A 19,164-nucleotide genomic window follows, 5' to 3' on the forward strand; every position below is an offset into this window, starting at 1 on the left:
TTCAATGACAGCATTTTGAAAGTTTAAGTAGCCTATACAAACATGTTCATGAAAATTAGGCATTTTCTAGTTCGAGATTCATCCGTGTATTCGTTATCCCAATGGCATTGTAGGACCGACAACCTCTGCAGAGAAGTCTGGAATTTTATGGCACAGCCAGCTAATGCACCTACAGTACATCATAGGTCCTAGAACATAAACACAGATCCTGTAAACCAGTTGAAAGACCTCTATAACCACTACAGTGTGCAGGGTCATTCTCTATGCTGAGACTTGGCCCAGCTATTTACTGTGTAGGCATACAGCTGTTTCCCTGGTTCCCCCCTGCTGCTGCTCCCCTGTCCAATTGTATGATCTGGTAATCAGGTTACCTACTAGAGCTCCCTCAGTGGACTCACTCCTTATCTTCAAACAACCATGAATAATGAATAATGTGTTATATTTATACACAATATGGCTTTTCTCCAGGTCTCAAAGCTCAAAGAACTTGAAGTTTAAGTGATTCACCGAAACAACTGCAGGCATCATTCTCTAAGGTACAAAGTCTTGAGGCAGGGATATTCAGAAAGCTACATATAGCCTCCCTGTAGGCCTACATCATGTGAGAGATAATGCCCAGCCACTGCCATGGGGTCTAGACCTTTATGGCACAAGAGGTTTTCCACTTTCACCTCTAACCACAGGGTTGCTGGTTCAAACCCCATTTTGACTGCCACCTTAATCACTACATTGGTGGCAGAAGTGGGATTCTACAGTCTGGCCTTTTTTGCCCTCCTGCAAGGTTTAACTGTACAATGTGGTAATGAACTTACATAGCTTCCTCAATGTGTAGGGCTATCTTCTCTCCTGCTGGTTGCTGGATCAAACCCCACCCCCTCCCCTGAATTGCTACACTGGTGCTAGTGGGAGGGTTAGACCTAAATTCTATCAGTAATATCCATCTCTCCAGAATTCACCTAGAAGCTCCAGTTATAGTAATACGGTATTTCCGTCAGACGAACCACACTCATTTTCACGCTTGTTAATGTCGATTAGCCCACCTCCCAACCCCTGCATGTTACCTGTACCATAACACACCTCACTCACTGACTCCTGTTAGATGTCAGGAGAGGAGAGAAAAAAAATACTATTATAGTTTCACCAGGAATGAGTGTTGACACAGTCGATAAGCAGGGAGTAAATTGCTACGTTAGTGAGTGGCCATGAAAATAATGAAGATATGCTATTATTAGACAGGGCATATTCATTCCTATGGTCTATTTATTGCCTACCTCCTCATGCCTGTTGCACACACTGTATATAGACTTTCTTTTTTCTACTGTTTATTCCATGTGTAACTCTGTGTTGTTGTCTGTGTCACACTGCTGTGCATTATCTTGGCCAGGTCACAGTTGTAAATAAGAACTTGTTCTCGACTAGCCTACCTGGTTAAATAAAGGTGAAATAAAATGAATTTAATAAAAAAAGGGCAGAATCAGGGTAATCTATTGCAAGGCATGATACAGTAAAGCTAGACCCTGTAAGATTTCTCCATCCCACTCTAGTAGAGCAAGTTGAGCTCCATGATGATCCTGGACTGTTCAGAAGTATGTCCACAGTGTATAACACTGTAATAAGTAGACAGTAGACGTCTTACTTAAAGGTGGGCTGTTTAGAAGTAGCTTTTTGGATCTATGAATCCATACACTGAGTGTACAAAACATTAAGAACATCTGCTCTTTCCATGATAGACTGACCAGGTGAATCCAGGTGAAAGTTATGATCCCTTATTGATTTCACCTGTTAAATCCACTTCAATCAGTGCAGATGAAGGGGAGGCAGGTTAAGTAAGGATGTTTAGACCTTAAGACAATTGACATGGATTGTGGATTGTGTATGTGTGCCATTCAGAGTTTGAATGGGCAAGACAAAATATTTAAGTGCCTCTGAACAGGGTATGGTAGTAGGTGCCAGGCACACCAGTTTGAGTGTCAAGAACTGCAATGATGCTGGGGTTTTCACACTCAACATTTTCCTGTGTTTATCAATAATGTTCCACCACCCGAAGGACATCCAGCCAACTTGACACAACTGTGGGAAGCATTGGAGTCAACATGGGCCAGCATCCCTATGGAATGCATTCGACACCTTGTAGAGTCCAGGACCTGACGAATTGAGGCTTTTCTGAGGGCAAAAGGGGGTGCAACTCAATATTAGGAAGGTGTTCCTGTCTGAGTGGGAAGTACGGTCCTAGGATCCCTGTATGATGTCAAACATGATCTGAGGGAGACCATGTACCAGTCCAGCACAACACAACACTGCTGTCTGTTCAGGCCATGTACCAGTCCAGTACAACACAACACTGCTGTCTGTTCAGGCCATGTACCAGTCCAGCACAACACAACACTGCTGTCTGTTCAGGCCATGTACCAGTCCAGCACAACACAACACTGCTGTCTGTTCAGGCCATGTACCAGTCCAGCACAACACAACACTGCTGTCTGTTCAGGCCATGTACCAGTCCAGCACAACACAACACTGCTGTCTGTTCAGGCCATGTACCAGTCCAGCACAACACAACACTGCTGTCTGTTCAGGCCATGTACCAGTCCAGCACAACACAACACTGCTGTCTGTTCAGGCCATGTACCAGTCCAGCACAACACAACACTGCTGTCTGTTCAGGCCATGTACCAGTCCAGCACAACACAACACTGCTGTCTGTTCAGGCCATGTACCAGTCCAGCACAACACAACACTGCTGTCTGTTCAGGCCATGTACCAGTCCAGCACAACACAACAATGCTGTCTGTTCAGGCCATGTACCAGTCCAGCACAACACAACACTGCTGTCTGTTCAGGCCATGTACCAGTCCAGCACAACACAACACTGCTGTCTGTTCAGGCCATGTACCAGTCCAGCACAACACAACACTGCTGTCTGTTCAGGCCATGTACCAGTCCAGTACAACACCATACTGCTGTCTGTTCAGGCCATGTACCAGTCCAGTACAACAACATACTGCTGTCTGTTCAGGCCACGTCTGTCTCCTCCTGCTGATCCTGAGGAATGAATGAGGAAGGAATGCATTGAAGTCACCGTAGTCAGACGCTGTTTGTGGTTAGTCTGTACTACACTTCATTACCTGTTTGAGACATGCATGTATTGACTGTGTGTGTGATGTTGATGGTTTGAGCAGGCCTCCCTAGTGTGGTAACCAGGCATACCAGGACTGTTAGTTGCTCTATTATGTTTTACTGAGATGTAGAACACAGGTGTGTGTATGGGGGGGATAGCTGGGGAATTCCTTCTCTTCTCTCTCTCTCTCCTCTCCCCAGTCCTTCTCCTACACAATCTCTTTTCTCCCAATCTGTCGCTCTCCTCTCCTATCCTCTCCCCAGTCCTTCTCCTACACAATCTCTCTTCTCCCAGTCTCTCCTCTCCTATCCTCTTCCCAGTCCTTCTCCTACACACTTTCTCTTCTCCCAATGTCTCTTTCTGTTTCTCTCATTGGTCCCTCTCTCTTTCCCCCCCTCTTGCTGTCCATTATATCTCTCTTCCTTTCTCACTCCCACTCTCTTCCACCCCCATACCGCACTAGGGACAGATAGAGATGGGAACAGAACATGATGGAGGTGAGTCAGAGAGCAAGAGAAATGGAGCGGGGGAGGGGGGGGGGTAGAGCGAGAAGCCTTGTAATTCAATGAATACTAGAGAAACAGCCTACTGTGGTCATCATTGCACGGACTACCAGAGACGACCAAAGTATAAGCCAAGAGGCCACTGCAGACATGTGAAGACAACAAGAGATGAAGAGGAGAGCAGATAAAGAAGTGGACAAAATAAAATGATGGGAGTGAGTGGTAGAAAGATTGGCAGATAGTATAAGTAGAAAACGTGTGTGTGTGGGTGAGAGAGAAGCTGTGATAGAGAGACAGTGGTCCATTTGAAAAGCCATAAATCAGAGCCACATGTAGTCTCCATACTTAACACACGTCTGTGGTCAGGCTGCCATTCATCTGTAACACACGTAACACTGTGCTGTCAACTCCACTGACCTGTCATCCCGAATACATACATCATTCAGTAGCAGTACACACAAACGCGCACACACACACACACACACACACACACACACACACACACACACACACACACACACACACACACACACACACACACACACACACACACACACACACACACACACACACACACACACACACACACACACACACACACACACACACACACACACACACACATAGCAGCAAGAGCATCGCGAGCCGATAGTGTGGTTGAATAGAGAGAGGAATCTGAATCTGGACGGGGTTTGGCTGCATAAATGTTTACAGTCAGTTGTCATGACGATCCATGGTCAGACAGCCTGTGGTACAGACCCATATAAACCAGCTGAAAATGGGAGCGGAAGAGCAGGAGAGGAGGAGGGGAGGGTGGTTTGGTGGTGAGGGTGAAGAGCCGGGGAGGGGGTACAGGAGGAAGTGGATGGAAATGGGATGATTTGAGTGGAGAGTGGAGAGTAGGGGGTTAAGGTGGCGGGAGTAGGAGAGAGGGGTGAAGGGGTCTTGGTGATGCGACGGACAGTCTTTGAAACATATGAGAGACGAGTGTGTGTGTGTGTGTGCGTGTGTGTGTGTGTGTGTGTGTGTGTGTGTGTGTGTGTGTGTGTGTGTGTGTGTGTGTGTGTGTGTGTGTGTGTGTGTGTGTGTGTGTGTGTGTGTGTGTGTGTGTGTGTGTGTGTGTGTGTGTGTGTGTGTGTGTGAGAGTGAGAGAGAGAGAGAGATGCCCGGCCACAATTAAAGAGTTGAAGTGATTAAACAGTAGAGATGTTATGATGTCACATCAGTGAAAGAGAGGAGCAGGATCATGATTACTGTATGGGAGAGGCATGGCTCCTATAATCAAGGGAATTCATCTGGAGGGAGAAAGAGGAGGAGGATGGAGAATAAGATGGAGGGAGCAAGCAGTGAGAAGGAGGAAGAATTGGGGGAAACAGAGAGTAGACATATTCGTTACTTCTCACAACCCTGCGGAATCCCCTTCCGTTGGTGGTGTGTGTGTGTGTGTGTGTGTGTGTGTGTGTGTGTGTGTGTGTGTGTGTGTGTGTGTGTGTGTGTGTGTGTGTGTGTGTGTGTGTGTGTGTGTGTGTGTGTGTGTGTGTGTGTGTGTGTGTGTGTGTGTGTGTGTGTGTGTGACTTTGTGTGTTGGTGTCAATGGGTGGCTGTAACTTGTGCATGGAAGTCAGGCGCAGGAGAGCAGAGATGAGTGGACAAAACACTTTACTCAGGCAATTATTAAAACAGGTCGCAACCGTGTCACGAAAACAAATGCCCAAAGAACAAGTGAGGCAGCACAAAGTACACACAACCAAGTACAAAGTACCGGCTGCCACAAAGCACGGGTACACAACAAAACCCGGCATACACCAGCCGGAAGCGTACCAACCTGACAAATAAACAATTTCACACAAAGACATGGCGGGAACAGAGGGTTATATACAGGGAAAGTAATGAGGGAATGTAAACCAGGTGTGTGGGAAAACAAGACAAAACAAATGGAAAATGAAAGGTGGATCGGCGATGGCTAGAAGACCGGTGAAGTCGACCGCCGAACGCCGCCCGAACAAGGAGAGGAACCGACTTTGGCGGAAGTCGTGACAGTACCCCCCCTTGACCCGCGGCTCCAGCTGCATGCTGACACCGGCCTCGGGGACAACCCGGAGGGCGAGGTGCAGGGCGATCCGGATGGAGACGGTGGAACTCCCGCAGCATTGAAGGGTCCAACACGTCCTCCAGCGGAACCCAGCATCTCTCCTCCGGACCGTACCCCTCCCACTCCACGAGGTACTGAAGGCCCCTCGCCCTACGCCTCGAATCCAGTATGGAGTGAACGAATACGCCGGGCCCCCCTCGATGTCTATGCGGGTTGGAGGAACCTCCCGCACCTCAGACTCCTGGAGCGGGCCAGCCACCACAGGCCTGAGAAGAGACAAATGGAACGAGGGGTTAATACGATAATCGGGGGAAAGTTGTAACCTGTAACTAACCTCCTTCAGTCTCCTCAGGACTTTAAATGGCCCCACAAACCGCGGCCCCAACTTCCGGCAGGGCAAGCGGAGGGGCAGGTTTCGGGTCCTCACTGCAGTGACAGTCTGCGCTGGCTTTCTGGTGCAGCACGGCCTGCTGAAGGTGAACATGAGCGGCGTCCCATGTCGCCTCCGCGCGCCTGAAGCAGTCGTCCACCACAGAAGCCTCGATCTGACTCCGATGCCAAGGCGCCAGAACCAGCTGGTACCCCAGTACGCACTGGAATGGGAGAGGTTAGTGGAGGAGTGGCAGAGCAAGTTCTGGGCCATCTCTGCCCAGGACACGATCGCCACCCACTCCCCCGGCCGGTCCTGGCAATAAGACCTCAGAAACTTGCCCACATCCTGGTTCACTCTCTCCACCTGCCCGTTACTCTCGGGGTGAAAACCAGAGGTAAGGCTGATCGAGACCCCCAGACATTCCATGAACGCCCTTCAGACCCTCGAAGTGAACTGGGGACCCCGATCAGACACTATATCCTCAGGCACCCCGTAGTGCCGGAAGACGTGCGTAAACAAGGCCTCCGCAGTCTGTAGGGCCGCAGGGAGACCGGGCAGAGGGAGGAGACGGCAGGACTTTAAAAACCGGTCCACAACGACCAGGATCGTGGTTTTACCCTATGAGGGAGGAAGATCGGTAAGGAAATCCACCGACAGGTGCGACCACGGATGTTGTGGAATGGGTAAGGGGTGTAGCTTACCTCTGGTCAGGTGCCTAGGAGCCTTACACTGGGCACACACCGAGCAGGAGGAAACATAAACCCTCACGTCCTTAGCCAAAGTGGGCCACCAGTACTTCCCACTCAGACAGCGCACCGTCCGACCGATGCTTGGATGACCAGAGGAGGGTGACGTGTGGGCCCAATAGATCAGCCGGTCACGAAGAGCAGACGGAGCATACAGACGCCCAGCGGGACACTGGAGGGGAGTGGGCTCTGCACGTAGCGCCTGCTCAATGTCCGCTTCCAGCTCCCACACTACCAGCTCCACCAGGCAGGAGGCGGGGAGAATAGGGGTGGGATCCATGGGCCGTTCTGTGTCATGCCAATTTTATTATCATAATTTTTTAAATATTTCTTTAATATTTTTTTTACCTGTGCATAAGGCATATGTTTTGTCCATTTGTAATATGATTTCATAGGAAGTCAAAAGTCAAAAATAGCAAAAAACTTGAAAAAACGGATCACCCCCTTAAAAAAGCGCTATCTGGACCGTTTTTTCGAAAATCTTTCGATTTTTGTGTCAATTGCACATGTAAAAGAACTGTATCAACATACTTTAGTCATATTTTATTATCATCATTTTTTAATTAATTTTTTTACTTGAGCATATGTTTTCTCCATTTGCAATATGATTTCATAGGAAGTCAAAAGTCAAACTCAAAAGTCACTTTTGTTTGGCCAAATGCCATAAGAAATGTCCAAATGCAATATGAAAGATTTGAATGTGCCAAATCAGGATTTTATGTCCATTTGCCATGTACCATCAAGAATTTGACATGCTCAAAAATACTGCAGAAATGCAAAATTGACTGGCCTGATGAACTCGGGATAGCCGGGCAGAGATAGTGGTTCCTCTCCTTCGCTCGTTGTGTTGATTTCATGATGTCCATTTGGTGATGCTTTTTCACTGTTGTATCATATTGCAAATGCACTGTGCATTTGCAATATGTTTCAATGGGCATTTACCATCACGAATTTGTCATTCTCAAAAATACTGCAGAAATGCTAAATTGACTGGCCCGATGAACTCGGGATGGCCGGGCAGTGTTTCTGGTTCCTCTCCATCGCTCGTTGGTGTTGATTTCAGAATGTCATTTTGGTATTGGTACCTCACTGTTTAAACATATTGCAAATGGACAAAAGTCAGCCAGCAAGTCAACGTCCATCAGTAAATTATATGTCATTCTGACACCAAACTGATACAAACTGACACCACACCCACTTTTTCCAACTGGTTTAGAAGGCAACTATCATATATTTCAGAGCAGGCCCAAAATTCACAGCGCCTTCTGTTCAAACCATAATAGAAATGTAAAACACGTAGTTACGTTCCAACTGCGGGTCCAGTTCTGACATTATGTGTAGGCCTAGCTGAGGCGACCCCGAATCCCATGTTTCGGCCCGATAGGTCATTCGGTGCCCGAGCAAGACATTAATTGGTGCTGAAAATCCACTTTTTTCCATGCCTTGCTACTGAGTCCTTGAATGAGCTATCGGAAAGAAACGTATGGGCCGAGCCGGTTTCAATGCACCTAGTCTTGCGACTCGGGGACTTTTTAAAATGTTGTCATTTTCGTAATGGTCAAAATGAATTGAAGTCATTGCAAATGTACGAGGTTGTTTCTCGGTCCGAGAACCTTCTAGAGCCACATAACTCACCACACACCATCGACCTGAATTCTAGAACACGTTTTTAAAATTTCAGAACTCTAGGTCTGACGGTTCTTTAATTGTTCGAACAAAGGTAACTATTGCAGGTCTCTACGCACCACACTGTGTACCTCTGTCCAAGCTGTGTGTGTGTATGTGAGTTTTTCTTGGAAATTTAATGGGAAAATGACTGATTTACAGTTCATAAGGGTTGCCTAATTGCACATATAAAGTTTTGGAAAGATCTGACTTTTTTAACCCTTCGCAACAGACCCTATGACACCAATTATGGAACTTTCGGTTGGCATAGGAAGCTAAAAGTAAACACATATCCTCATTGGGGTATGCTTTTACAGTCTATAAGTCTATACGTTAAGAACTGACTGATTTACACAGGGTTGAATTAACTATTTCTATCAAACATCAGGTTGGGTATGGAAGAACACTTTTAGAGGGATTTTAACCACTTCCAGTTGCTTCAGGAAGCTTAGAATCGACACAGGTAGACCTCATAGTGGCCTGATGGACTGTCATCGAAGACAGGTTCATAGGGCATTCTTAACCCACAAAGGCTTCAGGTTGACTTTAGAGGAGCAGGCAATGCATTCCTATGGGGAGAGATGTAATCTGTGAGATCAAAAAACACAGATTTACTGTTAAGAGTTAATGCCACACGGTCAAGGTTAGGCTTGCACAGATCGGGAGGACCTCAGGAACGTACCTGAGGTTGAATTGTGCTTCTCACCCTAACGGTTCTCTCACTGTCACCCAAAAGCAAATGACATTTAGGGCCAGGCTTCATTTTGGGCCTGCTTTTTCCACGGTCGCTGCACTCAGAGCGAGCTACGGTCAAGTGGGGCATCTCGTTGAACTCGGCACAGCCTAGAGATTATGGTAATACCATTGCAGGCTCTGAGAGTCTTTAAGCACCACACTTTGTCACTCCATCCTTGCTGTGTGTGTGTGTGTGTGTGTGTGTGTGTGTGTGTGTGTGTGTGTGTGTGTGTGTGTGTGTGTGTGTGTGTGTGTGTGTGTGTGTGTGTGTGTGTGTGTGTGTGTGTGTGTGTGTGTGTGTGTGTGTGTGTGTGTGTGTGTGTGTAAGAGAGCTTTTCTTTGACATCTGTTGGGAAAAATGACTGATTTACAGTTCATGAGGGTTGCTTAATCACACATATGAAGTTTTAAAAAGATCAGACCTTTTTAACCCTTCAAAATAGCACCTATGACACCATTTTAAGACACTTCCGGTTTACACAGGAAGCTGAAAGTGAACACATATCCTCCTTTGGGTAGGCACTTATAGAATTTTGAGTTTTAAGTCTATATGTTAAGAACTGACTTATTTACGGAGGGTTTAGTGAGTGCGTGTTATTTCAGAAAATCACAGAAATCTCACAGAGCTCCGAAGCACACTTTAAAAAGGTTTGTATGAACACGCTGCAACTGGATCTGTAACTTTTTTTAAAACAACCTATTTTTGAACATCACCAATTTGACATTGTACGATTACTTTTAAATTACGATAGATAATTGACACCGTAGGTTCATTAACTTTGACATGAAGAATTATTGCTCTATTTTCATATTTTACCTTTAATCCCAGAAAAATGGCCATAACTCAAAAAATGTTGAGGCTTAGACGCCATCTTGTTTGGGGCCAAATGCCCATTATGCCAAACCTATGCTCACCAAGTTTCGTCTTCAAAATCTTTTCCGTTTAGGAGATAAGGCCACGTCGTGATTGGTGATGTTTTGTACATTTGCAATATGATTCTATTCGCCCTCTTGTGGGATTTACCGGGAGAGTGGAAAAATGACCAAAATATGAACATTTTATTAAACGAAACCGAAAGTCAGATAGAGTTCGTTTGATGACTTCCTGGAAGATCCGGCCCTGCCGCACAGCCCGACGCCATCCGCAAATTTTAGAAACGTTGTCAGACGTCTAGTAAGGGACCGTACATTTGCAATGTGGACTTTCTCACTAACCATATAGCAAATGTCAAAATGTTCCCTTAAGGTATGGAAGGAGACGGCCTGTTGGAAGAACAGGCATTTCTCAGCCTTGACGTACAGGTCATGTTCCAACAGTCGACCAAGCACCCTGCGCACCAGGGACACATGCTCGGCGCGTGTAGCGGAGTATATCAGAATGTTATCAATATACACCACTACACCCTGGCCATGCAGGTCCCTGAAAATCTTGTCTACAAAGGCTTGGAAGACTGATGGAGCATTCATCAACCCGTACGGCATGACGAGGTACTCATAATGCCCTGAGGTAGTACTGAACGCCGTCATCCACTCATCTCCCTCCCAGATATGCATCAGGTTGAAAGCATTCCTGAGATCTAGTTTGGTAAAGAAGCGCGCCCCGTGCATTGACTCAATCGCTGTGGCTATGAGAGGTAGCGGGTAACTGTACCTCACAGTCATCAGGTTTAGGCCTCGATAGTCAATACACGGGCGCAGACCTTCCTCCTTCTTCACAAAAAATAAACTTGAGGAGGCGGGTGAAGTTGAGGACCGAATGTACCCCTGGCGCAGGGACTCAGAGACATATGTTTCCATAGCCTCCGTCTCTGCCTGTGACAGGGGATACAAGTGACTCCTGGGAAGTGCTGCATCTACCAGGAGATTTATCGCACAATCCCCCCCGTCGAAGGGGGGGTAATTGAGTCGCCTTCTTTTTGGAGAAGGCGAGAGCCAAATCGGCATATTCGGGGTGAATGTGCGCACGGTGGAGACCTGGTCTGGACTTTCCACCGTAGTAGCACAATGGAAACTCCTAAATACCTCCCCGAGCACTCCCGCGACCACCCCATGAGAGCCCTCCGTTGCCATGAAACCGTAGGGTCATGACAGGCTAACCAGTGTAGGCCTAGCACCACGGGCAACGCAGGAGAGTCAATGAGGAAGAGACTGATTCTCTCCTTGTGACCCCCCTGCATCACCATGCTCAGAGGAGCGGTGGCCTCCCTAATCAACCCTGACCCTAATGGTTGACTGTCTAAGGCTTGAACTGGGAAGGGCATAGCCACTGGAACAATGGGGATCCCTAAACTATGGGCGAATGATCTGTCTATAAAATTCCCAGCCGCGCCTGAACCGACGAGCGCCTTATGCTGGGAATGCGGCGAAAACTCTGGGTGAGGGCTTTGGGTGAGAATGGTACCGGCTCACCTGGGCTCACCTGGGGTGACGCCAGAGTGCCCTGCCGTCTGCCTCGACGCCCAGAGGAACCAACCTGGCACCGGCCGGCAGTGTGACCTCTGCGGCCACAGATGGTACATGAGATGGAACCTCCTCCGGTCTCCCTGAGCGCGGCACCTCCCAGCTCCATGGGCATCGGAGCGGTGGTGCTGGGGGATGGAACCGACAGACCCCGCTCTGGATGTCCACGGCTAGCCAGCAGGTTATCCAGCCGAATGGACAGGTCCACCAGCTGGTCAAGGTGAGGGTGGTGTCCCTGCAGGCCAAATCCTGACGGACGTCCTCGCGCAAACTTCAGTGATAGTAGTCGATCAGGGCCCTGTCGTTCCATCCCGTGCCGGTGTCCAGGGTTCGAAAGTCCATTGCGAACCCCTGGGCGCTCCTCGTCCCCTGCCTCAGATGGAAGAGACATTCACCTGCCACTCTACCCTCGGGCGGGTGGTCGCAAACTGCCCGGAAGCAGCAGGTGAAATCCTCAAAATGGTCCAGCGCGGCATCTCCTTCTCCCCACATGGCGGTGGCCCACTACAGGGCTTTCCCCGAGAGGCAGTTGGTGGTTTTTGGTAGCGTGTGTTGTTCACCAGTCTGCTGGTGAGTTCTGCACTGTAAGTCCAGTTGTTTCATCTAATTATTATGAAGTAACTGGTTCCACAGCTTTTTTAAGTTTAATTCACTTTTCAATCAAAGTGTTACCTGAAATGAACACATTTAGTTGGCCCAAACTTAGCTCCAATTTACGCAAAATGACGTGCTTGCTCAAATTATTCATGTTCATTCAACTAGAAATAATTATTTGGGCATCTTAATTCAAAAGGTCTGTGCTACTGGTTACATTTAACATACAATGTTTTAAACTTACATGATTACTTTGTGCCTGTTCATTTCTACAGTAATTCATATTCAACATGTCCTCAACTGGGGGTTGAACTCACAACCTTCTGGTTCACAGCATTCCATTTTCCTGCTACTTCACCATGTCTGTGTCAGTGATAAGTTAACCTGACTACTCTCTCATCATTGATTTGAGTTACTTATTTCAGTAATAGTCTAATGTTGGCCTGCATAGTACTCATTTTTATGTTTCTCCTTTGTCGCTATGATAATAAAATAATTTTACTTGATTACTTTTAACAGAGCTGAGATTTAATTTGAAGTGCAAAGTGTAGCAATAGAGATGAACTCAGTAATTGACATAGACACGGTGACATAGCAGGAAGCTTTGTGTCCTCAGTCCCAAGAGGTTGAGAGTTCAAAGTCCAGATGAGGATGTGTTGAATAATAATTTCTGTAGAAATGATTATGCACAATGTGTGTCAGTTGAAAGTATTGTATGTCAAAAGCATCGTTTATGAAGGTGTAACTAGTTTCAAAGCCTTTTTTAGTCCAAATAATAATATCTAGATGAATGAACATGTGAGGTAAGTTGAGCAAACACATCATTTTAAGTTGACTACATTTTTGTGTACATTTTCAGAAGTTGCAGCTATGTTTTGGCCAACAAAAACTGTTAAGATCAGGTAACACCTTGATCGAAAAGTTGAGTAAACTTAAAAAGGCTGTAGAACCAGTTACTTAAAGATACACTGTGCAGAAATCGCTCCGCCATTGCCTGGTTGCAAACATTCTAATAGTTTGCCCAATTTCGGTTTGTGACAAATCAAGCAAGTATTGTGTAGAGAATCATTCTACCATCCATAACCAAAAATATTGTATTTTCAGCTGTTTGAAGCCGGTGTACATAACAAAATAAAAGATGCTAAAACGAAACTTAAGAACGGGAAGTATAGAAATAGAGCACATAGAACACATCTACTGCTTTTTAGACTTGCTTACAATGAGAATGACAGATCTATAACTCACATCTATAACTGTTACTTGTTGGTCGGGCCACCCAACAAGTAGCTATAACCATTTTTTTTATAGTGTGTTGGTTAGGCCTCTATGTACCCTATGTTTGGGGTTCTAGCCTGGGTTAGGCCTGTATGTACCCTATGTTTGAGGTTCTAGCCTGGGTTAGGCCTGTATGTACTGTATGCTTGGGGTTCTAGCCTGGGTTAGGCCTGTATGTACTGTATGCTTGGGGTTCTAGCCTGGGTTAGGCCTGTATGTACCCTATGTTTGGGGTTCTAGCCTGGGTTAGGCCTGTATGTACCCTATGTTTGGGGTTCTAGCCTTGGTTAGGTCTGTATGTACCCTATGTTTGGGGTTCTAGCCTGGGTTAGGCCTGTATGTTCCCTATGTTTGGGGTTGTAGTCTGGGTTAGGCCTGTATGTGTACCCTATGTTTGGGGTTCTAGCCTGGGTTAGGCCTGTATGTACCCTATGTTTGGGGTTCTACCCTGGGTAGCTGTTCAGTCTGTATCTCCATTGTGTTTATATGCATTACAGTTGGGGGTGTTTGCTAAAGTGTTCTGGTGTCTGTGAGTCTATTTTAGTGTGGCACTCCACAGGTCTGCTCTCTTTAAATTACATCATCATAAAGAGTGTAGTGTGGCTTTTATTTTGACAGTTGGCCTGTGTGTTTCCATGTCTGTTTTCTCAGTCAATCACCTCCCCTGGGCGAGTCAATGAACTATCCTTCTTCCATTCCTTTGCCTGCACCGTCGCTCTACCTCTTTCTCTCGTTCTTCTGTACCTCTTGCTTTCCCCCTACCCTACCCCCTCTCTCTCTCTCTCTCTCTCTCTCTCTCTCTCTCTCTCTCTCTATCTTTCTCTCTCTCTCTCTCTCTTTCTATCCCTCTCTTTCTTTCTTTCTTTCTCTCTCTCTCTCTCTCTCTCTCTCTCTCTCTCTCTCTCTCTCTCTCTCTCTCTCTCTCTCTCTCTCTCTCTCTCTCTCTCTCTCTCTCTCTCTCTCTCTCTCTGTGTCTGTATAAAGAGCAGGTTGTATGGTATAACAGGGAGCTACTATACTACATAGTTTTTATAACCCACAACCCCCCCTCTCCCTCCCTCTCTCCCATCTCACCCTCTCCTTTCCCCCCATAAACTGAACTCCCTTTTTCTCAAAAGGTCATCTTTGGTCACTCTGTTTATTCTTCATCTCAATTCAATTCAATGTAAGGGCTTCATTGGAATAGGAAACATATGTTTACATTGCCAAAACAATGTAAACTCTCTCGCTCCCTCTGTCTTTCACTCTCTTAATTTCCCTCACCCCCAACACCCTCTCCCTAACCCTCTCTCTCCCACAAACCCCTCTCTCCTCACAACCTCCCCTTTCCTCACATCCCCCTCTCTCCTCACGACCCCCTCTCTCATCACAACCCCAGCCCCCTCTCCTCACAACCCCAGCCCCTCTCACCTCACAACCCCAGCCACACTAAACTCACAACCCCAGCCCGTCTCTCCTTTCAACCCCAGCCCCTCTCTCCTCACATCCCCATCCCCTCTTTCCTCACATCCCCAGCCCCCTCACCTCACAACCCCAGCCACACTAAACTCACAACCCCAGCCACACTAAACTCACAACCCCAGCCCCTCTCTCCTTTCAACCCCAGCCCCTCTCTCCTTTCAACCCCAGCCCCTCTCTCCTCACAACCCCAGCCCCTCTCTCCTTTCAACCCCAGCCCCTCTCTCCTCACAACCCCAGCCCCTCTCTCCTTTCAACCCCAGCCCCTCTCTCCTTTCAACCCCAGCCCCTCTCTCCTCACAACCCCATCCCCTCTTTCCTCACATCCCCAGCCCCTCTCACCTCACAACCCCAGCCACACTAAACTCACAACCCCAGCCACACTAAACTCACAACCCCAGCCCCTCTCTCCTTTCAACCCCAGCCCCTCTCACCTCACAACCCCAGCCCCGCTCTCCTTTCAACCCCAGCCCCTCTCACCTCACAACCCCAGCCCCTCTCTCCTTTCAACCCCAGCCCCTCTCTCCTTTCAACCCCAGCCCCGCTCTCCTTTCAACCCCAGCCCCTCTCACCTCACAACCCCAGCCCCTCTCTCCTTTCAACCCCATCCCCTCTTTCCTCACAACCCCAGCCCCTCTCACCTCACAACCCCAGCCACACTAAACTCACAACCCCAGCCACACTAAACTCACAACCCCAGCCCCTCTCTCCTTTCAACCCCAGCCCCTCTCTCCTTTCAACCCCATCCCCTCTTTCCTCACAACCCCAGCCCCTCTCACCTCACAACCCCAGCCACACTAAACTCACAACCCCAGCCACACTAAACTCACAACCCCAGCCCCTCTCTCCTTTCAACCCCATCCCCTCTCTCCTTTCAACCCCAGCCCCTCTCTCCTTTCAACCCCATCCCCTCTCTCCTTTCAACCCCAGCCCCTCTCACCTCACAACCCCAGCCCCTCTCTCCTTTCAACCCCATCCCCTCTTTCCTCACAACCCCAGCCCCTCTCACCTCACAACCCCAGCCACACTAAACTCACAACCCCAGCCACACTAAACTCACAACCCCAGCCCCGCTCTCCTTTCAACCCCAGCCCCTCTCTCCTTTCAACCCCAGCCCCTCTCTCCTTTCAACCCCAGCCCCTCTCACCTCACAACCCCAGCCCCTCTCACCTCACAACCCCAGCCACACTAAACTCACAACCCCAGCCCCTCTCTCCTTTCAACCCCAGCCCGCTCTCCTTTCAACCCCAGCCACACTAAACTCACAACCCCAGCCCCTCTCTCTTTTCAACCCCAGCTCCTCTCTCCTTTCAACCCCAGCCCCTCTCTCCTCACAACCCCAGCCCCTCTCTCCTCACAACCCCAGCCCCTCTCTCCTTTCAACCCCAGCCCTGCTCTCCTTTCTACCCCAGCCCCTCTCTCCTCACAATCCCAGCCCCTCTCTCCTTTCAACCCCAGCCCCTCTCTCCTTTCAACCCCAGCCCCTCTCTCCTCACAACCCCAGCCCCTCTCTCCTCACAACCCCAGCCCCTCTCTCCTTTCAACCCCAGCCCTGCTCTCCTTTCTACCCCAGCCCCTCTCTCCTCACAACCCCAGCCCTGCTCTCCTTTCTACCCCAGCCCCTCTCTCCTTTCAACCCCAGCCCCTCTCTCCTTTCAACCCCAGCCCCTCTCTCCTCACAACCCCAGCCCCTCTTTCCTCACATCCCCAGCCCCTCTCACCTCACAACCCCAGCCCCTCTCACCTCACAACCCCAGCCCCTCTCACCTCACAACCCCAGCCACACTAAACTCACAACCCCAGCCCCTCTTTCCTCACATCCCCAGCCCCTCTCACCTCACAACCCCAGCCCTCTCACCTCACAACCCCAGCCACACTAAACTCACAACCCCAGCCACACTAAACTCACAACCCCAGCCCCGCTCTCCTCTCAACCCCAGCCACACTAAACTCACAACCCCAGCCCCTTTCTCCTTTCAACCCCAGCCCCTCTCTCCTTTCAACCCCAGCCCCTCTCTCCTCACAACCCCAGCCCCTCTTTCCTCACATCCCCAGCCCCTCTCACCTCACAACCCCAGCCACACTAAACTCACAACCCCAGCCACACTAAACTCACAACCCCAGCCCCGCTCTCCTTTCAACCCCAGCCACACTAAACTCACAACCCCAGCCCCTCTCTCCTTTCAACCCCAGCCCCTCTCTCCTTTCCACCCCAGCCCCTCTCTCCTCACAACCCCAGCCCCTCTCACCTCACAACCCCAGCCACACTAAACTCACAACCCCAGCCACACTAAACTCACAACCCCAGCCCCTCTCTCCTTTCAACCCCAGCCCCTCTCTCCTTTCAACCCCAGCCCGCTCTCCTTTCAACCCCAGCCCCTCTCTCCTTTCAACCCCAGCCCCTCTCTCCTTTCAACCCCAGCCCCTCTCACCTCACAACCCCAGCCCCTCTCACCTCACAACCCCAGCCACACTAAACTCACAACCCCAGCCACACTAAACTCACAACCCCAGCCCCTCTCTCCTTTCAACCCCAGCCCGCTCTCCTTTCAACCCCAGCCACACTAAACTCACAACCCCAGCCCCTCTCTCCTTTCAACCCCAGCCCCTCTCTCCTTTCAACCCCAGCCCCTCTCTCCTCACAACCCCAGCCCCTCTCACCTCACAACCCCAGCCCCTCTCACCTCACAACCCCAGCCCCTCTCACCTCACAACCCCAGCCACACTAAACTCACAACCCCAGCCCCTCTTTCCTCACAACCCCAGCCCCTCTCACCTCACAAACCCAGCCACACTAAACTCACAACCCCAGCCACACTAAACTCACAACCCCAGCCCCTCTCTCCTTTCAACCCCAGCCCCTCTCTCCTTTCAACCCCATCCCCGCTCTCCTTTCAACCCCAGCCCCTCTCTCCTTTCAACCCCAGCCCCTCTCTCCTTTCAACCCCAGCCCCTCTCACCTCACAACCCCAGCCCTCTCACCTCACAACCCCAGCCACACTAAACTCACAACCCCAGCCCCTCTCTCCTTTCAACCCCAGCCCGCTCTCCTTTCAACCCCAGCCACACTAAACTCACAACCCCAGCCCCTCTCTCCTTTCAACCCCAGCCCCTCTCTCCTTTCAACCCCAGCCCCTCTCCCTCACAACCCCAGCCCCTCTCTCCTCACAACCCCAGCCCCTCTCTCCTTTCAACCCCAGCCCTGCTCTCCTTTCTACCCCAGCCCCTCTCTCCTCACAACCCCAGCCCCTCTCTCCTTTCAACCCCAGCCCCTCTCCCTTTCAACCCCAGCCCCTCTCTCCTTTCAACCCCAGCCCCTCTCTCCTCACAACCCCAGCCCCTCTTTCCTCACATCCCCAGCCCCTCTCACCTCACAACCCCAGCCCCTCTCACCTCACAACCCCAGCCCCTCTCACCTCACAACCCCAGCCACACTAAACTCACAACCCCAGCCCCTCTTTCCTCACATCCCCAGCCCCTCTCACCTCACAACCCCAGCCCCTCTCACCTCACAACCCCAGCCACACTAAACTCACAACCCCAGCCACACTAAACTCACAACCCCAGCCCCTCTCTCCTTTCAACCCCAGCCCCTCTCTCCTTTCAACCCCAGCCCCGCTCTCCTTTCAACCCCAGCCCCTCTCTCCTTTCAACCCCAGCCACACTAAACTCACAACCCCAGCCACACTAAACTCACAACCCCAGCCCCTCTCACCTCACAACCCCAGCCACACTAAACTCACAACCCCAGCCACACTAAACTCACAACCCCAGCCCCTCTCTCCTTTCAACCCCAGCCCCTCTCTCCTTTCAACCCCAGCCCCTCTCTCCTTTCAACCCCAGCCCCGCTCTCCTTTCAACCCCAGCCCCTCTCTCCTTTCAACCCCAGCCCCTCTCTCCTTTCAACCCCAGCCCCTCTCTCCTTTCAACCCCAGCCCCGCTCTCCTTTCAACCCCAGCCCCTCTCTCCTTTCAACCCCAGCCCCTCTCTCCTCACAACCCCAGCCCCTCTCTCCTCACAACCCCAGCCCCTCTCTCCTTTCAACCCCAGCCCTGCTCTCCTTTCTACCCCAGCCCCTCTCTCCTCACAACCCCAGCCCCTCTCTCCTTTCAACCCCAGCCCCTCTCTCCTTTCAACCCCAGCCC

General features: G+C 49.8%; 1 protein-coding gene across 1 annotated transcript in view; it reads left to right on the forward strand.

Moving 5' to 3' along the window:
* itga10 (integrin, alpha 10) overlaps nucleotides 1–19,164 on the forward strand; it is an 82,765-nt gene that overhangs the window by 1,051 nt on the left and 62,550 nt on the right. The window lies entirely within an intron of this gene.

The sequence above is a fragment of the Oncorhynchus gorbuscha genome, linkage group LG15 (assembly GCF_021184085.1).
Source record: "Oncorhynchus gorbuscha isolate QuinsamMale2020 ecotype Even-year linkage group LG15, OgorEven_v1.0, whole genome shotgun sequence".
Taxonomy (NCBI): Eukaryota; Metazoa; Chordata; class Actinopteri; order Salmoniformes; family Salmonidae; genus Oncorhynchus; species Oncorhynchus gorbuscha.